Here is a 26,515-nt window from a genome sequence, read left to right on the forward strand (position 1 = left end):
TGGGTCTCAATCAGACTGTAGAGCTGTACAAGTGAAGTTTTGTGCCTTTTTGCAGTTTCTCAAAGATGAAATGGACTTTACCGCTTTATGAAAGGGATTTTGACAGTTGTGACGTCACCATCAAGTGTCAAACTGTCTTAAGGTCACGTGACAACTGTCAGATACGTCACAACTGTCAAACTGGGTCTCAATCAGGCTGAGGAGCTATTCAAGTAAAGTTTTGTGCCTTTTTGCAGTTTCTCAAAGGTAAAATGTACTTTACAGCTTTATGAAAGGGATTTTGACAGTTGTGACGTCAGAATCAAGTGTCAAAGTGTCTTAAAGTCACGTGATAACTGTCAGATACGTCATAACTGTCAAACTGAGTCTCAGTCAAACTGTAGAGCTATACAAGTGAAGTATATTAAGCCTTTTTGCAGTTTCTCAAAGGTGAAATGGACTTTACCGCTTTATGGGGACATTTTTGACAGTTGTGACGTCACCATCAAGTGTCAAACTGTCTTAAGGTCACGTGACAACTGTCAGATACGTCACAACTGTCAAACTAGGTCTCAATCAGACTGTAGAGCTATACAAGTGATGTATTAAGCCTTTTTGCAGTTTTTCACGGATGAAATGGACTTTACCGCTTTATGGACACATTTTTGACAGTTGTGACGTCACCATCAAGTGTCAAACTGTCTTAAGATCACGTGACAACTGTCAGATACGTCACAACTGTCAAACTGGGTCTCAGTCAGACTGTAGAGCTATACAAGTGGAGTTTTGTAAAGCAACAAGACAATTTGTCCCCACTGAACGTTCTTAAGCAAATAACTTCGTTCTGAGGCATTTTAGGGCAAAATCCCATTCTAGTGATTTGGTAGAAAATTGAATTTCCTACAATTTTCATTTCTTAACATTTCCCCGAATTTTGCCAATTAACCGAGTTACGGGGGGTAGAAGTAACGTAACAACACCAAGACACTTATTTGTCCTCACTGAACATTCCCAAGCAAATAACTCCCTTCTGAGGCCCTTTAGGACAAAATCCCATTCTAGTGATTTGGTAGCAAATTGAATTTCCTACAATTTTCATTTCTTAACATTTTCCCGAATTTTTCCAATTAACCGAGTTACGGGGGGTGGAAGTTCAGTAAATCAACCAGCGCAAGATAACGGTGAAAAATTGCTTCTACAAGCCGAAATTCGTGCGTTAATTGTTTGGTACCGAGCGGGTGGTACCCCATGTCAGGTACCGGAAAATGAATTATTCCAGTGTTGCCTTTTGATATTAATTTGACGTTGTAATTAATACGTTCATGGACGCCCATAAATTCCCCACTTCCCTCGTATAAATCACGGTTTTTGCTGATGTTTGACCGGTTCAAACTATTTTAGGGTTATGCACTGTTGCCACGTTGACTAATTTACTGAAAAAAAATGGTAAATACCACCCAGAACTGTGTAATAATGAGCCAAACCTACGTGAAAGCCGCAATTCCGGAAATGTACGTATTTGTCTAGTGTGTCCGTTGTTTGTGGCTAAGTTTAGTTAAGATTGATGGCGCGTAGGTGGCGCTTTTGTGTGCCTTTAATAGTGTCACGTGGGCGTGGAAATATTTGTCTAAAATGATTTTAATAACGAGTTCAAGTGGACAAAAGATTATTACTAATCACCAAGAATAGCAGTCAGTTTTTCCTTAATAACTCAGAAAGTAGGCACAATCTGGCAACGCAGTTTGCACTGCTTGAAAGAGCATTAAATTTAGCACATTTTTGCTGAAATACGGCAACCCTGTAACGGTTACCGTTTACGAGATATTTGCTAAAGTTTACGGAACTACAATAACCAAACTTAAATCACCAAGTATGACAGTCAGTTTTTCCTTAATAACTCAGAAAGTAGGCACGATCTGGCAACGCGGTTTGCACTGCTTGAAAGAGCATTAAATTTAGCACATTTTTGCTGAAATACGGCAACCCTGTAACTGTTACCGTTTACGAGATATTCCCTAAAGTTTACAGGACTACAATAACCAAACTTAAATCAGCAAGAATGACAGTCAGTTTTTCCTTAATAACTCAGGAAGTAGGCACAATCTGGCAACGCGGTTTTCACTACTTGAAAGAACGTTAAATTTAGAACATTTTTGCTGAAATACGGCAACCCTGTAACGGTTACTGTTTACGAGATATTCGCTAAAGTTTACAAGACTACAATAACCAAACTTAAATCAGCAAGAATGACAGTCAGTTTTCCCTAAATAACTCAGAAACTAGGCACAATCTGGCAACGCGGTTTGCACTACATGAAAGAACGTTCAATTTAGCACATTTTTACTGAAATACGGCAACCCTGTAACGGTTACTATTTACGAGATATTCGCTAAAGTTTACAAGACTACAATAACCAAACTTAAATCAGCAAGAAGGACAGTCAGTTTTTCCTTAATAACTCAGAAAGTAGGCACGATCTGGCAACGCGGTTTGCACTATTTGAAAGAACGTTAAATTTAGAACATTTTTGCTGAAATACGGCAACCCTGTAACGGTTACCGTTTACGAGATATTCGGTAAAGTTTACAGGACTACAATAACCAAACTTAAATCACCAAGAATGACAGTCAGTTTTTCCTTAATAACTCAGGAAGTAGGCACGATCTGGCAACGCGGTTTGCACTATTTGAAAGAACATTAAATTTAGCACATTTTTGCTGAAATACGGCAACCCTGTAACGATTACCGTTTACGAGATATTCGCTAAAGTTTACAGGACTACAATAACCAAACTTAAATCAGCAAGAATGACAGTCAGTTTTTCCTTAATAACTCGGAAAGTAGGCACGATCTGGCAACGCGGTTTGCACTGCTTGAAAGAACATTAAATTTAGCACATTTTTGCTGAAATACGGCAACCCTGTAACGGTTACTATTTACGAGATATTTGGGAAAGTTTACGGGACTACAATAACCAAACTTAAATCAGCAAGAATGAGAGACAGTTTTTCCTTAATAACTCAGAAACTAGGCACAATCTGGCAACGCGGTTTTCACTACTTGAAAGAACGTTAAATTTAGCACATTTTTGCTTAAATACGGCAACCTGGTAACTCTTACCGTTTACGAGATATTCTATTTCTAGGCCTAAGAAAGCAATAATTTGTGCACTTTTCCACAAAATCCTTAATAACTCGCTTATTCGAAGCATTCTGTAAAAACACACCAGATGACCAAAGATAGCTAATAAACGGGGCTATCACGTGACGTTGAGCGGGCGGCGCTAAGTGGCACCGTTTGGCCGCTAGAGGGCGTCAAAATTGATTAATGATTCTAAAACATTTTTGCAAATATCTTGAAAACTGCTTAAGTTAGAGGTCTGAAATTTTTAGCGACGTTTAACACCTTTGGACGTTTTAACTGCGTTTACACCTGCGGGCCGTTATTATATTTGGGCTTCCCGGTATTAATAAAGATGCGTATCGCGCAAAAACAATTATTATTAATCGTTTTTGAGCTGTTACAAAAAATAGCCTTCGGTCGTGTATATAATCGAAAAACCGCCGAAATTAGCCTGCAATTTACGGCCTTAAAATTTAAAATTCTTTATTAAACCGTGGAATTTTTGATTTTCGGTCCAAAAATACCAAAAAAACCACGTTTGCGCGACCATTTTAGTGCAAGTTTAATGCTTCAAAATGGCATTTGTCCGCTCGAACGTTCTTAAGCAAATAACTCCCTTCTGAGGCCCTTTAGGACGAAACACCATTCTTGTGATTTGGTAGGAAATTGAATTGGCTACAATTTTTGTTTCTAGGCATTTTCTTGAATTTTGCTAAATAACCGAGTTACGGGGGGTAGAAGTAACGTAACAACACCAAGACGCTTATTTGTCCTCACTGAACATTCCCAAGCAAATAACTCCCTTCTGAGGCCCTTTAGGACGAAACACCATTCTTGTGATTTGGTAGGAAATTGAATTCCCTACAATTTTTGTATCTTGACATTTTCTGGAATTTTGCTAAATAACCGAGTTACAGGGGGTTGAATGAAAATTTCAATGGGAACTAGATCGGGCGGTCCTGGAGGAACTTAACCGCAAAAAATTCGTAAAAATGGCGGTTAAATGCACTAATCATTCATTTTTCCCTATTTAGGACCCAATTATCGCATTTTGTGGGAAAAAAGCTCATAACCTCAATTTTGGTGCAATTAAAACGAAATCCATCATTTTGGTGGTATATTGAACAATCCTGAAAAATACTACAAACTTTGAGCTACTTTTTGGTAAAAAAATCAAATTTTTAACTTAAAAACTGAATTTTTGGTGAATTTTCAAACTTTTTCTTCAATTTTGTCAATTTATTGATTTTCGTCCCATAAACATTGATCTGTTTGGTCAACAGTATTAAGCAAAATTGAAGACTGACATTTTTGAAAAAATTACCTAAAATACTACAAACTTTGAGCTACTTTTTGGTAAAAAAAATCAAATTTTTGGGTTAAAAACTGAATTTTTGGTGAATTTTCAAAATTTTGTCTTCAATTTTGCCAATTTATTGATTTTCGTCCCATAAACATTCATCTGTTTGATGATCAATATTAAGCAAAATTGAAGACTGACATTTTTGAAAAAATTACACAAAATACTACAAAATTTGATCTACTTTTTGGTAAAAAAATCAAATTTTTAAGTTAAAAACTGAATTTTTGGTGAATTTTCAAACTTTTTCCTCAATTTTGTGAATTTATTGATTTTCGTCCCATAAACATTCATCTGTTTGGTGAACAATATTAAGCAAAATTGAAGACTGACATTTTTGAAAAAATTACACAAAATACTACAAACTTTGAGCTACTTTTTGGTAAAAAAATCAAATTTTTAAGTTAAAAACTGAATTTTTGGTGAATTTTCAAACATTTTCTTCAATTTTGTGAATTTATTGATTTTCGTCCCATAAACATTCATCTGTTTGGTGAACAATATTAAACAAAATTGAACACTGACATTTTTGAAAAAATTACCTAAAATACTACAAACTTTGAGCTACTTTTTGGTAAAAAAATCAAATTTTTAAGTTAAAAACTGAATTTTTGGTGAATTTTCAAACTTTTTCTTCAATTTTGCCAATTTATTGATTTTTGTCCCATAAACATTCATCTGTTTGGTGAACAATATTAAGCAAAATTGAAGACTGACATTTTTGAAAAAATTACACAAAATACTACAAACTTTGAGCTACTTTTTGGTAAAAAAAATCAAATTTTTAAGTTAAAAACTGAATTTTTGATGAATTTTCAAACTTTTTCTTCAATTTTGTCAATTTAGTGATTTTCGTCCCATAAACATTCATCTGTTTGGTGAACAATATTAAGCAAAATTGAAGACTGACATTTTTGAAAAAATTACACAAAATACTACAAACTTTGAGCTACTTTTTGGTAAAAAAATCAAATTTTTAAGTTAAAAACTGAATTTTTGGTGAATTTTCAAACTTTTTCTTCAATTTTGCCAATTTATTGATTTTTGTCCCATAAACATTCATCTGTTTGGTAAACAATATTTAGCAAAATTGAAAACCGACATTTTTCAAAAAATTACGCAAAATACTACAAACTTTCAGCTACTTTTTGGTAAAAAAATCAAATTTTTAAGTTAAAAACTCAATTTTTGATGAATTTTCAAACTTTTTCTTCCATTTTGCCAACTTATTGATTTTCGTTCCATAAACATTCATCTGTTTGGTGAACAATATTAAGCAAAATTGAAGACTGACATTTTTGAAAAAATTACACAAAATACTACAAACTTTGAGCTACTTTTTGGTAAAAAAATCAAATTTTTAAGTTAAAAACTGAATTTTTGATGAATTTTCAAACTTTTTCTTCAATTTTGCCAATTTATTGATTTTCGTCCCATAAACATTCATCTGTTTGGTGAACAATATTAAGCAAAATTGAAGACTGACATTTTTCAAAAAATTACCTAAAATACTACAAACTTTGAGCTACTTTTTGGTAAAAAAATCAAATTTTTAACTTAAAAACTGAATTTTTGGTAAATTTTCAAACTTTTTCTTCAATTTTGTCAATTTATTGATTTTTGTCCCATAAACATTCATCTGTTTGGTGAACAATATTAAGCAAAATTGAAGACTGACATTTTTGAAAAAATTACACAAAATACTACAAACTTTGAGCTACTTTTTGGTAAAAAAATCAAATTTTTAAGTTAAAAACTGAATTTTTGGTGAATTTTCAATATTTTTTCTTAAAAAAACTGCTAAAAATCGTTTAAAGCGATTAATATGCAAAAAGGCCATTTTTACCGACATTCGGCCGGAATCGTTCCGGGAAATCTATGGTTAAGGCACTTGCGCCGTATCACTTTAGTAGATCTTGCGCATCCAGCTTAATAATTCACTTTTTTTTTCGTAAATATCTCGAAAACGCGGGCCATTTCCATCGTAAATTACTGCCAGGCCGGAGTATTTTTAATATTTTATATGACGGAACCGTCCCCTGATAGGAATGGGCTACTGAATTATGCAGGAAAGCGTCGATAAATTATATTTTTTGATGCGGTTGCCCGTTATCGGATCGATCTGGGCTTTTAACGGGCAGTTAAAGTTAACTGTGAGTGGAAAAAATGCGCTTAAATCATTTTGCTGTCGCCAGTTGACTGACATTTGGGTAGATAAGGATGGTTTAAGGAGATTTTCAGTACGGACCTGGATTTTAGGTGGAATTTACTTGCTTCAGCGCAAATTTCAGGACCGTAACCCTAAAATTGCAGAATTTCTGGCTGAAATTGTGTTTTCTTGCATTTTTCACGATTTTAGTACAGTCTGAGTGAAATTAGGGTTGTTTGTGACATTTTTCAGTACGTCCCTGGATTTTAAGGTTAACTAAGTGTCTTTGAAGCAAATTTCAGTGTCTGCGCAGCAAATTTCAGGACCGTAACCTTTAAATTCTCAAATTTCTGACTGAAATTGTGTTTTCTTGCATTTTTCATGATTTTAGTGCAATCTGAGTGAAATTAGGGTTGTTTGTGAAATTTTTAAGTACGTCCCTGGATTTTAAGGTTAACTAACTGTCTGTACAGCAAATTTCAGTGTCTGTACAGCAAATTTCAGGACCGTAACCTTAAAATTGCAGAATTTCTGGCTGAAATTGTGTTTTCTTGCATTTTTTACGATTTTAGTGCAATCTGAGTGAAATTAGGGTTGTTTGTGACATTTTTCAGTACGTCCCTGGATTTTAAGGTTAATTAACTGTCTGTACAGCAAATTTCAGTGTCTGCGCAGCAAATTCCAGGACCGTAACCTAAAAATTGCAGAATTTCTGAGTGAAATTGTGTTTTCTTGCATTTTTCACGATTTTAGTACATTCTGAGTGAAATTAGGGTCGTTTGTGAAATTTTCCAGTGCGTCCCTGTATTTTAAAGGTTAATTAACTGTCTGTACAGCAAATTTCAGTGTCTGTGCAGCAAATTTCAGGACCGTAACCTAAAAATTCTCAAATTTCTGACTGAAATTGTGTTTTCTTGCATTTTTCATGATTTTAGTACAGTCTGAGTGAAATTAGGGTCGTTTGTGAAATTTTCCAGTGCGTCCCTGTATTTTAAAGGTTAATTAACTGTCTGTACAGCAAATTTCAGTGTCTGTAGAGCAAATTTCAGGACCGTAACTTAAAAATTGCGGAATTTCTGGCTGAAATTGTGTTTTCTTGCAATTTTCACGATTTTAGTACAATCTGAGTGAAATTAGGGTTGTTTGTGACATTTTTCAGTACGTCCCTGGATTTTAAGGTTAACTAAGTGTCTTTGAAGCAAATTTCAGTGTCTGCGCAGCAAATTTCAGGACCGTAACCTTAAAATTGCAGAATTTCTGGCTGAAATTGTGTTTTCTTGCAATTTTCATGATTTTAGTACAATCTGAGTGAAATTAGGGTTGTTTGTGACATTTTCCAGTCCGTCCCTGGATTTTAAGGTTAATTAACTGTCTGTACAGCAAATTTCAGTGTCTGTAGAGCAAATTTCAGGACCGTAACCTAAAAATTCTTAAATTTCTGACTGAAATTGTGTTTTCTTGCATTTTTCATGATTTTAGTACAGTCTGAGTGAAATTAGAGTCGTTTGAGAAATTTTCCAGTCCGTCCCTGGATTTTAAGGTTAACTAAGTGTCTGAACAGCAAATTTCAGTGTTTGTGCAGCAAATTTCAGGACCGTAACCTAAAAATTGCAGAATTTCTGACTGAAATTGTGTTTCCTTGCATTTTTCATGATTTTAGTACAGTCTGAGTGAAATTAGGGTTGTTTGTGAAATTTTCCAGTACGTCCCTGTATTTTAAAGGTTAATTAACTGTCTGTGAAGCAAATTTCAGTGTCTGTACAGCAAATTTCAGGACCGTAACCTAAAAATTCTCAAATTTCTGACTGAAATTGTGTTTTCTTGCATTTTTATGATTTTAGTACAATCTGAGTGAAATTAGGGTTATTTGTGACATTTTTCAGTACGTCCCTGGATTTTAAGGTTAATTAACTGTCTGTACAGCGAATTTCAGGACCGTAACCTAAAAATTCTTAAATTTCTGACTGAAATTGTGTTTTCTTGCATTTTTCACGATTTCAGTACAGTCTTAGTGAAATTAGGGTTGTTTGTGAAATTTTTCAGTACGTCCCTGGATTTTAAGGTTAACTAAGTGTCTGAACAGCCAATTTCAGGACTGTAACCTAAAAATTGCGGAATTTCTGGCTGAAATTGTGTTTTCTTGCATTTTTCACGATTTTAGTACAGTCTGAGTGAAATTAGGGTTGTTTGTGACATTTTTCAGTCCGTCCCTGGATTTTAAGGTTAATTAACTGTCTGTACAGCAAATTTCAGTGTCTGTAGAGCAAATTTCAGGACCGTAACCTAAAAATTCTCAAATTTCTGACTGAAATTGTGTTTTCTTGCAATTTTCACGATTTTAGTACAGTCTGAGTGAAATTAGGGTTGTTTCTGAAATTTTCCAGTCCGTCCCTGGATTTTAAGGTTAACTAAGTGTCTGAACAGCAAATTTCAGTGTCTGCGCAGCAAATTCCAGGACCGTAACCTAAAAATTGCAGAATTTCTGAGTGAAATTGTGTTTTCTTGCATTTTTCACGATTTCAGTACAGTCTTAGTGAAATTAGGGTTGTTTGTGAAATTTTTCAGTACGTCCCTGGATTTTAAGGTTAACTAAGTGTCTGAACAGCCAATTTCAGGACCGTAACCTAAAAATTGCAGAATTTCTGGCTGAAATTGTGTTTTCTTGCATTTTTCATGATTTTAGTACAGTCTGAGTGAAATTAGGGTCGTTTGAGAAATTTTCCAGTCCGTCCCTGGATTTTAAGGTTAACTAAGTGTCTGAACAGCAAATTTCAGTGTTTGTGCAACAAATTTCAGGACCGTAACCTAAAAATTCTTAAATTTCTGACTGAAATTGTGTTTTCTTGCATTTTTCATAATTTTAGTACAGTCTGAGTGAAATTAGGGTTGTTTGTGACATTTTTCAGTACGTCCCTGGATTTTAAGGTTAATTAACTGTCTGTACAGCGAATTTCAGGACCGTAACCTAAAAATTGCAGAATTTCTGAGTGAAATTGTGTTTTCTTGCATTTTTCACGATTTCAGTACAGTCTTAGTGAAATTAGGGTTGTTTGTGAAATTTTTCAGTACGTCCCTGGATTTTAAGGTTAACTAAGTGTCTGAACAGCCAATTTCAGGACCGTAACCTAAAAATTGCAGAATTTCTGGCTGAAATTGTGTTTTCTTGCATTTTTCATGATTTTAGTACAGTCTGAGTGAAATTAGGGTCGTTTGAGAAATTTTCCAGTCCGTCCCTGGATTTTAAGGTTAACTAAGTGTCTGAACAGCAAATTTCAGTGTTTGTGCAACAAATTTCAGGACCGTAACCTAAAAATTCTTAAATTTCTGACTGAAATTGTGTTTTCTTGCATTTTTCATAATTTTAGTACAGTCTGAGTGAAATTAGGGTTGTTTGTGACATTTTTCAGTACGTCCCTGGATTTTAAGGTTAATTAACTGTCTGTACAGCGAATTTCAGGACCGTAACCTAAAAATTGCAGAATTTCTGGCTGAAATTGTGTTTTCTTGCAATTTTCACGATTTTAGTACAGTCTGAGTGAAATTAGGGTTGTTTGTGAAATTTTTCAGTACGTCCCTGGATTTTAAGGTTAACTAAGTGTCTGAACAGCCAATTTCAGGACCGTAACCTAAAAATTGCAGAATTTCTGGCTGAAATTGTGTTTTCTTGCATTTTTCATGATTTTAGTACAGTCTGAGTGAAATTAGGGTCGTTTGAGAAATTTTCCAGTCCGTCCCTGGATTTTAAGGTTAACTAAGTGTCTGAACAGCAAATTTCAGTGTTTGTGCAACAAATTTCAGGACCGTAACCTAAAAATTCTTAAATTTCTGACTGAAATTGTGTTTTCTTGCATTTTTCATAATTTTAGTACAGTCTGAGTGAAATTAGGGTTGTTTGTGACATTTTTCAGTACGTCCCTGGATTTTAAGGTTAATTAACTGTCTGTACAGCGAATTTCAGGACCGTAACCTAAAAATTGCAGAATTTCTGAGTGAAATTGTGTTTTCTTGCATTTTTCACGATTTCAGTACAGTCTTAGTGAAATTAGGGTTGTTTGTGAAATTTTTCAGTACGTCCCTGGATTTTAAGGTTAACTAAGTGTCTGAACAGCCAATTTCAGGACCGTAACCTAAAAATTGCAGAATTTCTGGCTGAAATTGTGTTTTCTTGCATTTTTCATGATTTTAGTACAGTCTGAGTGAAATTAGGGTCGTTTGAGAAATTTTCCAGTCCGTCCCTGGATTTTAAGGTTAACTAAGTGTCTGAACAGCAAATTTCAGTGTTTGTGCAACAAATTTCAGGACCGTAACCTAAAAATTCTTAAATTTCTGACTGAAATTGTGTTTTCTTGCATTTTTCATAATTTTAGTACAGTCTGAGTGAAATTAGGGTTGTTTGTGACATTTTTCAGTACGTCCCTGGATTTTAAGGTTAATTAACTGTCTGTACAGCGAATTTCAGGACCGTAACCTAAAAATTGCAGAATTTCTGGCTGAAATTGTGTTTTCTTGCAATTTTCACGATTTTAGTACAGTCTGAGTGAAATTAGGGTTGTTTGTGAAATTTTTCAGTACGTCCCTGGATTTTAAGGTTAACTAAGTGTCTGAACAGCCAATTTCAGGACCGTAACCTAAAAATTGCGGAATTTCTGGCTGAAATTGTGTTTTCTTGCAATTTTCACGATTTTAGTACAGTCTGAGTGAAATTAGGGTTGTTTCTGAAATTTTCCAGTCCGTCCCTGGATTTTAAGGTTAACTAAGTGTCTGAACAGCAAATTTCAGTGTTTGTGCAACAAATTTCAGGACCGTAACCTAAAAATTCTTAAATTTCTGACTGAAATTGTGTTTTCTTGCATTTTTCATGATTTTAGTACAGTCTGAGTGAAATTAGGGTTGTTTGTGACATTTTTCAGTACGTCCCTGGATTTTAAGGTTAACTAAGTGTCTGAACAGCCAATTTCAGGACCGTAACCTAAAAATTGCAGAATTTCTGGCTGAAATTGTGTTTTCTTGCAATTTTCACGATTTTAGTACAGTCTGAGTGAAATTAGGGTTGTTTGTGACATTTTCCAGTCCGTCCCTGGATTTTAAGGTTAATTAACTGTCTGTACAGCAAATTTCAGTGTCTGTGCAGCAAATTTCAGGACCGTAACCTTAAAATTGCAGAATTTCTGGCTGAAATTGTGTTTTCTTGCAATTTTCACGATTTTAGTACAATCTGAGTGAAATTAGGGTTGTTTGTGACATTTTTCAGTACGTCCCTGTATTTTAAGGTTAATTAACTGTCTGTACAGCAAATTTCAGTGTCTGTACAGCAAATTTCAGGACCGTAACCTAAAAATTCACAAATTTCTGACTGAAATTGTGTTTTCTTGCATTTTTCATGATTTTAGTACAGTCTGAGTGAAATTAGGGTTGTTTGTGACATTTTTCAATACGTCCCTGGATTTTAAGGTTAACTAAGTGTCTGAACAGCAAATTTCAGTGTTTGTGCAGCAAATTTCAGGACCGTAACCTAAAAATTGCAGAATTTCTGACTGAAATTGTGTTTTCTTGCATTTTTTACGATTTTAGTACAGTCTGAGTGAAATTAGGGTTGTTTGTGACATTTTTCAGTACGTCCCTGGATTTTAAGGTTAACTAAGTGTCTTTGAAGCAAATTTCAGGGCCGTAACCCTAAAATTGCCAAATTAATGGCCCAAAATGCCAAACATATACTTTTAGCCTATTTTGCTGCAATTGTGACAGTTTTAGTGGATTTTGCGTGACGTCAGCGCAATTTAGCTTGAACCAAACTATAGTTCCATCGATAACTAGCACTATTAGAGCTGGTGCTGAGATATTGCAACGGTTCCAAATCTATTGCAAGGGAACCACGCTATTCGGTACGAAATCGTGATTTGCCCCTCGAAAGGCCAACAATGGCGTTATTGTTTGGTGTTGACGTTGCCGTGAATGATCGGTTGCCTAAAAATGCTCCTTGAACCCGGTCCGGTATGGGGTCCACCCTGTATGGTACTTAAACGGCGGCACCAAACAGTGAAAACAACGGAACCACAAGGCAATCTGTTACCAATACGATCAGCGGGTGATGGTACCGCGTACAAGAACCAAACTCATCCACGAATTGTCGTTTATTAATGGTACTCGACGCTACGTCACACCCACTATAAAATGCGGCACCATAACCTCACAATTTAGCGACAGGGAGCCAGTTTGGTGGCTTGGAAAGTTGCACTGTCACCTTCAAAGCCCCGAATTTTCGTTATTTTAAATGGAACACCCTGTATAATTTAGGGTCTTTGTGTAGCCCTTGAAGAGGGCTACAAAATCACTTTATTATGTGTTGCACGAAAAGTGTGCGCTTTCTGAGATATTTACGGTCAAAGTTGCCTATACCTTTCTGGGGAAAGTGTGATGCACTACGTCCCATAACTCCGTTATTTGGGGAGTTACGTCAAAATTGCTAATAAAAGGAGTTGTAGGGAATTTCATTCCCTACAAATTAGTTTCTTAGCAATTTTGCCCTCAGAGGCCGTTTAAGGGAGTTACAGGCCGGAAAGTGACTGCGTAGCACTCGAGTGTTTTAGTGTAACTCCATAGTGTAACTTCAACAGAGCGTCGCTTCGTTATTTGAGGAGTTACAGCAAAAGTGCTAATAAAGAGATTGGTGGGGTGTTTCATTCTCTACAAATTAGCTTCTAAGCAATTTTGGCCTCGCAGGCCTTTTAAGGGAGTTACAGGCCAAAAACTCTCTGCGATGCATTCAAGTGCTAGTAAAACGTTCACTCTTATAACTCTACAGCCTGTTTGAGGTCAAATTGGACGTTTTTTGACAATTTGACAGTTGTCACGTGACAATAAGACACTAGACATATCGACTGTTACGTCACAACTGTCAAAAACCTTTCCGTAAAGCTGTCAAACTCAAATACTGTCTTTGACAGTTTTGTAGATAGTGAAACGTCTATATTGATAGCTCTACGGCCGGTTTAAGGGCAAATTTGACAGTTTGACAGGTGTCACGTGATACTAAGATACTTGACATACCGACTGTTACGTCACAACTGTCAAAAACCTCTCCGTAAAGCTGTCAAAGTCCAATAATGTCTTCGACACTTGTGAAAATAGTAAAACGTGCTCTTTGATAGCTCTACGGCCTGTTTGATGTCAAATTTGACAATTTGACAGTTGTCACGTGATACTAAGACACTTGGCTTACTGACTGTTACGTCACAACTGTCAAAAACCTTTCGGTAAAGCTGTCAAAATTAAATTTTGTCTTCGACACTTTTGTAGATGGTAAAACGTGCTCTTTGACAGCTCTACGGCCTTTTTGATGTCAAATTTGACAGTTTGACAGTTGTCACGTGACACTAAGACACTTGACATTCCGACTGTTACGTCACAACTGTCAAAAACCTTTCGGTAAAGCTGTCAAAGTCCAATAATGTCTTTGACACTTTTGTAAATGGTAAAACGTGCTTTTTGACAGCTCTACGGCCTGTTTGAGGCCAAATTTGGCAATTTGACAGTTGTCACGTGACACTAAGACACTTGACATACCGACTGTTACGTCACAACTGTCAAAAACCTTTCCGTAAAGCTGTCAAAGTTACATTTTGTCTTCGACACTTTTGTAGATGGTAAAACGTGCTTTTTGACAGCCTTACGGCCTGTTTGATGTCAAATTTGACAATTTGACAGTTGTCACGTGACACTAACACACTTGACATACGGACTGTTACGTCACAACTGTCAAAATCCTCTCCGTACAGCTGTCAAAGACCAATAATGTCATTGACACTTGTGAAAATAGTAAAACGTCCACTTTGAAAGCTCTACGGTCTGTTTGATGACAAATTTGACAATTTGGCAGTTGTCACGTGACACTAATACACTAGACATACTGACTGTTACGTCACAAATGTCAAAAACCTCTCCGTACAGCTGTCAAAGACCAATAATGTCTTTGACACTTGCGAAAATAGTAAACCGTGCTCTTTGACAGCTCTACGGCCTGTTTGATGTCAAATTTGACAATTTGACAGTTGTCACGTGACACGAAGACACTTGGCATACTGATTGTTACGTCACAACTGTCAAAAATCGTTCGGTAAAGCTATAATGGTGATGGTCGACTTGATTTCATCATTCTTAAACTGAAGTGCTTTTTAGTAACTCCAAAGTGTAACTTCAACAGAGCGTAGCTCCGTTATTTGAGGAGTTACAGCAAAAATGTAAATAAAGAGAGTTGTAGGGAATTTCATTCTCTACAAATCAGCTTCTAATCAATTTTGCCCTCAAGGGCCTATTAAGAGAGTTACAGGCCGGAAACTGTCTCAAAAAAAAAAAAAAAACTGAATGCAACCCTGTACGAGGCGCATATTCGGGACACCCTGTAGATTGGAACCACGTGAGCTCAAGCACCGAAAAAAAAACGGTTATTCACTCTTGTTAGGCACCAGAACCAGCATCAGTCATTCTAATGCGTGACGTATTAGTGGTACCTAACCTCAAACTGAACAAATGGGTACCTGGACGGTACCGTTTGGGTGCCGCCGATTAATTAAAACGCGTCAGGCCGAACATAGACGTTTTTTTCTTCATTTTTTAAACGCATTCAGTATGTAAAGTGAATGGCCACCTTTATCTACCTTACACCAGTGTGAACAAGTGGCTTATCTTACCAGATTGAATAGATATTTGCTGTTTATCTTTAATGGCGTTGTTGGAATCAGATCGGGGACGATTGGACGTGGCTGCGTGGGTAAAAATATACAGGGTGTCCCCTGGAAAATTATCGAGATTTGGGGCTTTGAAGCGAGATCAAAATTTTGTCTCAGACATTTTCCGGCCTGTAACTCCCTTAGTAGGCCCTTTAGGGCAAAATTGATTAGAAGCTAATTTGTAAAGAATGAAATTCCCTACAACTCTTTTTATTAGCACTTTTGCTTTAGCTCCTCAAATAACGGAGCTACGCTATGTTGAAGCTACACTTTGGAGTTACACTGAAGAAATGGTGTGCTTGCAGACAATTTCCGGCCTGTAACTCCCTTAGTAGGCCCTTTAGGGAAAAATTGATTAGAAGCTAATTTGTAAAGAATGAAATTTCCTACAAATCTCTTTATTAGCACTTTTGCTCTAACTCCACAAATAACGGAGCTACGCTCTGTTGAACGTACACTTTGGAGTTACTAAAAAGCACTCGAGTTTAAGAATGGTGAAATCAAGTCAACCATCACTTTTATAGCTTTATGGGAAGATTTTTGACAGTTGTGACGTGACAGTCAGTGTGTCTAGTGTCTTCGTGTCACGTGACAACTGTCAAATTGTCAAATTTGACATCAAACAGGCCGTGGAGCTGTCAAAGAGCACGTTTTACTATCTACAAAAGTGTCACAGACAAAATTTGACTTTGACAGCTTTACGGAAAAGTTTTTGACAGTTGTGACGTAACAGTCCGTATGTCGAGTGTCTTAGTATCACGTGACAACTGTCAAATTGTCAAATTTCACCTTCAAACAGGCCGTAGAGCTATCAAAGTTGACGTTTTACTATTTTCAAAGTGTCAAAGACATTTTTGGACTTTGACAGCTTTACGGAAAGGTTTTTGACAGTTGTGACGTAACAGTGTGTATGTCGAGTGTCTTAGTATCACGTGACAACTGTCAAATTATCAAATTTGACATCAAACAGGCCGTAGAGCTTTCAAAGTTGACGTTTTACTATTTTCCCAAGTGTCAATGACATTATTGGACTTTGACAGCTTTACGGAAAGGTTTTTGACAGTTGTGACGTAACAGTCCGTATGTCGAGTGTCTTCGTGTCACGTGACAACTGTCAAATTGTCAAATTTCCCTTCAAACAGGCCGCAGAGCTATCAAAGTTGACGTTTTACTATTTTCAAAGTGTCAAAGACATTATTGGACTTTGACAGCTTTACGGAGAGGTTTTTGACAGTTGTGACGTAACAGTGCGTATGTCGAGTGTCTTAGTATCACGTGACAACTGTCAAATTTCACCTTCAAACAGGCCGTAGAGCTATCAAAGTGGACGTTTTACTATTTTCAAAGTGTCAAAGACATTTTTGGACTTTGACAGCTTTACGGAGAGGTTTTTGACAGTTGTGACGTAACAGTCGGTATGTCGAGTATCTTAGTATCACGTGACAACTGTCAAATTATCAAATTTGACATCAAACAGGCCGTAGAGCTATCAAAGTGGACGTTTTACTATTTTCAAAGTGTCAAAGACATTTTTGGACTTTGACAGCTTTACGTAAAGGTTTTTGACAGTTGTGACATAACAGTGCGTATGTCGAGTGTCTTAGTGTCACGTGACAACTGTCAAATTGCCAAATTTGCCTTCAAACAGATCGTAGAGCTATCAAAAATCAAAAATTCAGATTCTACTTAGGATAAGTGATTCGACATGATTTTTTGACAGACTTTCCGACGAGCGACAGCTGTCAAATTTGACAGGTTGTTTTGTGTCTTTCTCGTTGGGTTTTTTTCCGTCAAAATCGTATTGTCACGTCAGTGGCGTGCAGTTTAATGCAAAAATTTGTATAGTTGAACCCAGGGGCGTACCAACTAAAAAAAAAAAAAATCATTTTATTTAAGACATTTAAATGTGACGTCAACGAGCCGCCACTGACCAAAAAAATAATTTTTGGACGAAAAAAGATTTAAAAAAAAAAAAAATTAATAAAAACAATCAGTAGCTACGCAATCAGTTTCCGGCCTGTAACTCCCTTAAACGGCCTTTGAGGAGAAAATTGCTTAGAAGCTAATTTATAAAGAATAAAATTCCCTATAACTCTCTTTATTAGCATTTTTGCTGTAACTCCTTAAATAACGAAGCTACGCTATGTTGAAGTTACACTATGAAGTTACTGAAGCACTTGAGTGCTACGCACTCAGTTTCCGGCCTGTAACTCCCTGAAATGGCCTTTCAGAACAAAATTGCTAAGAAACTAATTTATAAAGAATAAAATTCCCTACAATACTGTTTATTAGCACTTTTGCTGTTACTGGTCAAATAACGGAGGTACGCTCTGTTGAAGTTACACTATGGAGTTACTAAAGCACTTGACTGCTACGCAGTCAGTTTCCGGCCTATAACTCCCTTAATAGGCCCTTTAGGACAAAACTGCTAAGAAGCTAATTTATAAAGAATAAAATTTCCTACAACTCTCTTTATTAGCACTTTTGCTGTAACTCCTCAAATAACGGAGCTACGCTCTGTTGAAGTTACATTATGGAGTTATTGCAGCTCAAACGGTATTCACTGTCTGTTTTGACTTTGAAGGGTTTTTGACAGATTCACCGGTGAGTGACAGCTGTCAAACTGTTGGTTTGTCTCTTTCATTCAAGTTAATTGTGATTTGTTTGCTTTTTCGTCTCAAATCCCGTCCAAATGCACGTTTTCTGCAAAACCAACTTTGAAAGTCGTTACGGTCGAAATTGGCTCGAAACGAATAGGCGCGCTTATGCAATTTCCCGTTAAAACGCGCGGAAATGGTACGGGAAAATCGACCATCGGGTTACGATCGAAATCAGTGGCGTACCAACCAAAAAAAAAAATAAAAAACCATTTTATTTAAATGTCTGTGGTCCACGAGCCGCCCATGAAAAATTAAATTTTCGGACGAAACCTTTTGTGTAAAAGCGTCATTTTCAAATATCTCGCAATCGTTTCAGTCTGGCGTGTTACGCGATCGTGTCCTTTTAGGGAAACCGGTTCACCTACTGCCCTGGGCGATTCCTTTTTGCAAAAAAAAAAAGAAAAAAACCAGTGGCGGCGTTGCCAAACTGCCCCAACGCCGGCAAACCAGCGCGTATAGCGACCCCAACGAAATTTGGCAACGCTGTAATAGTGTAGAAAGTTTTTTCCTGCCCAAATTACGCTTAATTAATCTATTATTTAGTCATTAACACGTCGATAGGTAATTATATTGGACGGATTTGGTATCCGTGTTAATTAGAGGTGGTACCGCCCCCCCCCCCCCCTGCTTTGAAAGACCCTAGCAAGTTCAACTGAGCCTAACTCGGTTGTTTGGGGAAATATGAAAAAAGTTTAAATAATGGAAGTTGTAGGGAATTTCCTTCTCTACAAGATTGTATTAAGGCACTTTTGCCCTAAGGGGCCTCTTTAGGGAAATATTTCCTAAAAACTGAGTTGAAGCACAAAAAAGTGCTCTGAAAGACCCTAGCAAGTTCAACCAAGCTTTACTCGTTTATTTGAGAAAATATGAAAAAAGCTTCAATAAGGAAAGTTGTCGGGAATTTCCTTCTCTACAAGATTGTATTAAGGCACTTTTGCCCTAAAGGGCCTCCTTAGGGAAATATTCCCTAAAAACTGAGTTAAAGCACAAAAAAGTGCTCTGAAAGACCCTAGTAAGTTCAAACAAGCTTTACTCGGTTATTTCGGAAAATAAGAAAAAAGCTTAAAGAAGGAAAGTTGTAGGAAATTTCCTACTCTACAAGATTGTAATAGGGCATTTTCGCCCTAAGGGGCCTCCTTAGGGAAATATTCCCTAAAAACTGTGTAAAAGCACAAAAAATGCTCTAAAAGGACCTAAACAAGTTAAAACATAGAAAGTAAAAAAATTGAAAGTTGTAGGAAATTTTATGGTTTACAAGATTGTATTAGGGCACTTTCGTCCTAAACAGCCTCTTTAGGGAAATATTCCCTAAAAACTGAGTTAAAGCACAAAAAAGTGCTCTGAAAGACCCTACCACGTTCAAGCAAGCTTAACTCGGTTATTTGGAAAAATATGAGAAAAGTTTAAATAAGGGAAGTTGTAGGGAATTTCCTTCTCTACAAGATTGCATTAAGGCACTTTTGCCCTAAAGGGCCTCCTTAGGGAAATATTCCCTAAAAACTGAGTTAAAGCACAAAAAAGTTCTTTGAAACAACTTAGCAATTTCAACCAAGCTTTACTCGGTTATTTGGAGAAATATGAAAAAAGTGAAAATAAAGAAAGTTGTAGGGGATTTCCTCCTCTATAAGACTCTGTTAAGGCACTTTTACCCTAAAGGGCTTCCTTAGGGAAATATTCCATAAAAATTGTGCCGAAGCACAAAAAAGTGCTTTGAAAGACCCTAGCAAGTTCAACCAAGCTTTACTCGGTTATTTGGGAAAATATTAAAAAAGCTTAAATAAGGAAAGTTGTAGGAAATTTCCTACTCTACAAGATTGTAATAAGGCACTTTTGCCCTAAAGGGCCTCCTTAGGGAAATATTCCCTAAAAACTGAGTTAAAACAAAAAAAAGTGCTGTAACTAAAACATCGAGCAATTTGGACGTGCCACATTTGAAAAACTGAGACACGAATCGAGCTGGCATTTTTAAAACATGTCAATCCAACCTGTCAAAATAACTGTTCGAATTTTGACAGCTGTCACTTGTCTAAAACTGTCACAAACGAAAATCGAGCAGTGCGCAGATTAAATGACCGATATCTCAAAAACTGTTATACCTTTGAAGCTGAAATTTTGAACAACTGTCATCCTAACCTGTCAAAGTGTCTGTACGAATTTTGACAGCTGTCAATCAAAGCCCAGTAATTTTACTCGCGTTTTGTCTGTGGCAAATTCCATTACGTATGCAAGTGGGCCTCAACGTTGAATTCCTCCGATAAATACCAGCGTAGGCCTGATTATTAAAAAAAACAATTGATTGTATGGTAAAAAGTAAGGAAAAAACCCACGCGTTACGCTTATGACATATTGTTTACATGCGGCCTTTAAAGGCCGTTGAAATTATAATAAAAACCAGTGGCGTGCTTTGAATTAATTAAAACTGATTATAAACGACAAATAACTTTGACGCCCTCTAGCGGCCGAACGGTGCCACTTAGCGCCGTCCGCTCAACGTCACGTGATAGCCCCATTTATTGGCTATCTTTTGTTTTTTGATGTGTTTTACCAGAATGTTTCAAATAAGTGAGTTATCTGCGATTTTTGGGGAAAGTGCACTGAAATTTGGGCCAAATTACGGTTTTGCCTGGCCTACTATACTGACCGCCGCCATATTGGATTTCAACCTGTCAAAGTGACTTTTTTAACTAATTCCGGCCTGAGGAACTCGAATATGGCGTTTATTTTTTTTTGAACGGGCACGGTTTTGACTGTGACTGTGAAAAAACTGCATTTCTGTCATTTTTTGACAGTTTTGGGGGCGTGGCACCCTTCAAAAGTGACTTTTTGACAAATGACACTTTACGTCACATTTCTGTCATTAACCTTAACCTATTTAGGCGGTTAAAGCGAATTTTTGAATTTCAAAATTTATCCGAAAATTTGTTGGGGGGGACCCCTTTAATAAACGTCAAAAAAATGTTTTTTATTTTTCAAAGCCAAACGGTACGTTTTTCGAAAAAATTGTATTTTAGGTAAAAGTTGCGTTTTATTGTGGTGCATCCACGGTAAAATTGCCAAGCCTCTTCCTCACGTAGTTTTCGAGATATTTACAAAAATGTTCCAAAAAGTTTGATCAACTTTAACGCCCTCTAGCGGCCGAACGGTGCCACTTAGCGCCGTCCGCTCAACGTCACGTGGTAGCCCCATTTATTGGCTATCTTTGATCATCTGACACGTTTATACAGAATGTTTCAAATAAGCGAGTTATTAGCGATTTTTGGGGAAAGTGCACTGAAATTTGGGCCAAATTACGGTTTTGCCTGGCCTACTATACTGACCGCCGCCATATTGGATTTCAATCTGTCAAAGTGACTTTTTTTAACTAATTCCGGCCCGAGAAACTCGAATATGGCGTTTATATTTTTTGAACGGGCACGGTTTTGACTGTGACTGTGAAAAAACTGCATTTCTGTCATTTTTTGACAGTTTTCGGGGCGTGGCACCCTTCAAAAGTGACTTTTTGACAAATGACACTTTACGTCACATTTCTGTCATTAACCTTAACCTATTTAGGCGGTTAAAGTGAATTTTTGATTTTCAAAATTTTTTCCAAAAATTTTTTGAGGGGGACCCTTTTTGAAAACCTCAAAAAAATGTTTTTTTATTTTTCAAGGCTAAACGGTACTTTTTTTGAAAAAATTGTATTTTTGGTAAAAGTTGCGTTTTACTGTGGTACATCCATGGTAAAATTATCAAGTCTCTAACTGACGTAGTTTTTGAGATATTTACAAAAAAGTTCCAAAAAGTTTGATCAACTTTGACGCCCTCTAGCGGCCGAACGGTGCCACTTAGCGCCGTCCGCTCAACGTCACGTGATAGCCCCATTTATTGGCTATCTTTTGTTTTCTGGTGTGTTTTACCAGAATGTTTCAAATAAGCGAGTTATCTGCGATTTTCGGGGAAAGTGCACCAAAATTTGGGCCAAATTACGGTTTTGCCTGGCCCACTATACTGACCGCCGCCATATTGGATTTCAACCTGTCAAAGTGACTTTTTTAACTAATTTCGGCCTGAGAAACTCGAATATGGCGTTTATTTTTTTTGAACGGGCACGGTTTTGGCTGTCACTGTGAAAAAAACTGCATTTCTGTCATTTTTTGACAGTTTTCGGGGCGTGGCACCCTTCAAAAGTGACTTTTTGACAAATGACACTTTACGTCCCTTTTTTGTCATTAACCTTAACCTATTTAGGTGGTTAAAGCGAATTTTTGAATTTCAAAATTTATCCGAAAATTTGTTGGGGGGGACCCCTTTAATAAACGTCAAAAAAATGATTTTTTATTTTTCAAAGCCAAACGGTATGTTTTTCGAAAAAACTGTATTTTAGGTAAAAGTTGCGTTTTACTGTGGTGCATCCATGGTAAAATTGCCAAGCCTCTAACTCACGTAGTTTTTGAGATATTTACAAAAATGTTCCAAAAAGTTTGGTCAACTTTGACGCCCTCTAGCGGCCGAACGGTGCCACTTAGCTCCGTCCGCTCAACGTCACGTGATAGCCCCATTTATTGGCTATCTTTGATCATCTGACACGTTTATACAGAATGTTTCAAATAAGCGAGTTATTCGCCATTTTCGGGGAAAGTGCACCAAAATTTGGGCCAAATTACGGTTTTGCCTGGCCCACTATACTGACCGCCGCCATATTGGATTTCAATCTGTCAAAGTGGCCATTTTGATTGATTTCAGTCTGGAAAACCCGAATTTTGTGTCTGTTTTGTTCTAAGTGGCACCGTTTCGGAAATAACCTCAAAAATTACATTTTTGTCATTTTTGACAGTTTTCAGGGCGTGGCACCCTTAAAAAAATGACATTTTGACAAATGGCACTTTATGTCACATTTCCACCGTTAATTCAAAGGTATTCGAGCGGTTGATCAAATTTTTAAAAATCAAAATTTTTTCCAAAATTTCAAGAAGTCACTGATTTACAATTTTATCCAGTACGGCCCTGGTAATTCACTGATCGTTACGAAATTTTTTCTGGATACTGTCAAAAGTCTAGGAAATTTATTGGTAAAAAAATCAGGACCGTATCTCGTCTAGTTTAGGAGATATTTAAACTTGATTAGTAAACGAAAAAAAAAATCGTTAAGGTCGAAATTCGCTCGAAACAAATCAACTCCCCGACCGAATTTACCGTAATAAATTACGGTGAGGGTACGCAAAAATGACCCGTAACGATTTTGTTTGAATTTCAAAGAAAAACGCAATTTTCCCACCGATCTGCTATACAGAGTGGCACAAATTACGATCTGCACTTGTCCTGGCGTGTAAAATGCGATCGGATTAAGCTCGTAAAATGGAATTTTCGCCATTTTTTCCCGTCAAAAAACCATTTTTGCATTAATTTGCCAAGTTTATCGACCACAACGAAAAAAAAATTGCTAGAGATCTTCAAAAACGATAATTTATGCAGAAAAACTTTGAAGAAGACACTTCTTCTCTCCAATCTTTCATCTCGTCGGTTTTTTCGTCGTTTGTGACTCATTCTAACCTCAATTGACCTTTTCTGTGCGGTTTCAAAGCCCACTAGACCACGATAACCCTGTCAACGAGTTCAGGATGAAGAGAGGAGGCGAATTAAAATTGTAATAGTCCCTGGAAAAAAAACCACGTCAGCTGTCACCATTTTGGGTGGTTTTTGCTGAAAAAACAATGTCAAATGTCAAAAATGCCCTCATGGAGGTATAAAATGCATTTATGGGAAGTATTTTGACAGTTGTCACATTGAAAATAGACAGACGAATGTCATAAATGTCAAAATTTGCACTCATAAAGCTATAAAATGCATTTGACCCAACCCAATTTGATCTCAGTACTTTTCAGGGATATTTCTTGTGTTTTATCTGTTTATGGTATTGAATTTGACAGTTTCCAGGTTCAGAACGGACCGAAAAGCGTCTGAAACTGACAGTCAAACGTCAAAACTGTCAAAAATGCACTAATAGAGGTATAAAATGCATTTAAGCTGGTTCAAACTCATTTCACTTGGTTTGGTGTAATCGTTTTAGTTTTATAGCTTTATGGAGGGGATTTTGACAGTTGTCACATTTAAAATAGATTAAGTTTGAGTTAGAAACTGTCAACCAAATGTCAGAAATGTCAAAACTCCACTCATGAAGCTATAAAATGCATTTGACCCAAACCAAACTGATCTGAGTACTTTTCAGGGATATTTCGTGTGTTTTATACCTTTATGGTATTGAATTTGACAGTTTCCAAGTTTAGAACTGACCGAAAAATGTCACAACTGTCAAAACTGACAACCAAATGTCAGAAATGTCAAAATTGCACTCATGAAGCTCTAAAATGCGTTCAATCTAAAACAAACTGATTTTAGTATTTGTTACGTTGGTTTTGCAGTTTTATAGCTTCATGGGAAGGATTTTGACAGTTGTCACAAGCAAAATAGACTAAAATCGAGTTAGAAACTGACAACCAAATGTGACAACTGTCAAAAATGCACTAATAGAGGTATAAAATGCATTTAACCTTGTTCAAACTCATTTTACTTGGTTTGGTGTGATCGTTTTAGTTTTATAGCTTTATGGAAGGGATTTTGACAGTTGTCACATTAAAAATAGACTAAGATTATATTATAAATTGACAACCAAATGTCAGAAATGTCAAAATTGCACTCATGGAGCTCTAAAATGCGTTCAATCTAAATCAAACTGATTTTAGTATTTGTTACGTTGGTTTTGTAGTTTTATAGCTTCATGGGGAGGATTTTGACAATTGTCACAAGCAAAATAGACTAAAATCGAGTTAGAAACTGACAACCAAATGTGACAACTGTCAAAAATGCACTAATAGAGGTATAAAATGCATTTAAGCTGGTTCAAACTCATTTCACTTGGTTTGGTGTGATCGTTTTAGTTTTATAGCTTTATGGAGGGGATTTTGACAGTTGTCACATTCAAAATAGATTAATTTTGAGTTAGAAACTGACAACCAAATGTCAGAAGTGTCAAAATTGCACTCATGAAGCTACAAAATGGATATTCGATTGCGTCTATACGTTTTAAGGTTAATTGGTCTTTTTAAGAGCAAGTCCAGTTTACTTACGGCACAATTTAACGGTTATTACAGAGAAAAAAAAGAAATGAGCATCGCGTTAATATTATTTGTACAGATCGTCGAACAATATGGCGGCCATTAGCGCTATCAAAACAAAAAACGAGCGTTTAGCGCAATTTACTGACGCCTCAAGGTGGCTAAATCCATATCGAATCAAGCAATCTGCGCTCAGTTTACACGCGTTTCACATTAACCTCACTTTGTCGCTTTTTGCGCCTTTTAAACGCCATTAGCACGAGGAAAAATCACAATATTTGCCCGTCACTTCCTTGTGGAGTCGAAATTTGCTCGGCATATGGTTGCGGTTTAAGCGGACATTCCGTTACGCCGCGCGAATTGTTTGAAGCGAATTTCGACCTTATGGTTTTTTTTTGGAAAAAAGCTGGATATCTTGGTTCCTAGGGGTTTTTCCGGAAAAATGGTTATTAGAGGAAGTAAAGTAGACACTCTGGGCTACATTCTGACGTTTGAACGAACCTTGTAGCTGTCATAGCAACCAAGTTATGAGCTGTCAAATATTAGACCTGTCATTAAGCCTCTGGTTCTAGTGCACTAGTGCAGTGCAAGCTGGATATCTTGGTTCCTAGTGACTTTTCGGGAAAAATGGTAATTAGAAGAAATAAAGTAGACATTCTGGGCTACATTATGACGTTTGAACGAACCTTCTAGCTGTCATACCAAGCAAGTTATGAGCTGTCAAATATTAGACCTGTCATTAAGCCTTTGGTTCTAGTGCACTAATCCAGTCCAAGCTGGATATCTTGGTTCCTAGTAACTTTTCGGGAAAAATGGTAATTAGAGGAAATAAAGTAGAAATTCTGGGCTACATTCCGACGTTTGAACGAACTCTCTAGCTGTCATAGGAACCAAGTTATGAGTTGTCAAATATTGTAACTGTCAATAAGGCTTGTTCTCGGTTATGAGTGATTTTTCGAGAAAAATGGTAATTACAGGAAATAAAGTAGAAATTCTGGGCTACATTTTGACGTTTGAACGAACCTTCTACCTGTCATATCAACCAAGTTATGGTCTGTCAAATATTAGACCTGTCATTAAGCCTTTGGTTCTAGTGCACTAATCCAGTCCAAGCTGGATATCTTGGTTCCTAGTGACTTTTCGAGAAAAATGGTAATTACAGGAAATAAAGTAAAAGTACTGGGCTACATTTTGACGTTTGAACGAACCTTCTAGCTGTCATAGCAACCAAGTTATGGACTGTCAAATATTAGACCTGTCATTAAGCCTTTGGTTCTAGTGCACTAGTGCAGTGCAAGCTGAATATCTTGGTTCCTAGTGACTTTTCGGGAAAAATGGTAATTAGGGGAAATAAAGTAGACATTCTGGGCTACATTTTGACGTTTGAACGAACCTTCTAGCTGTCATACCAACCAAGTTATGGG

Source organism: Ips typographus, linkage group LG12 (assembly GCF_016097725.1).
Source record: "Ips typographus isolate SLU linkage group LG12, UJ_Ityp_2.0, whole genome shotgun sequence".
NCBI lineage: Eukaryota > Metazoa > Arthropoda > Insecta > Coleoptera > Curculionidae > Ips > Ips typographus.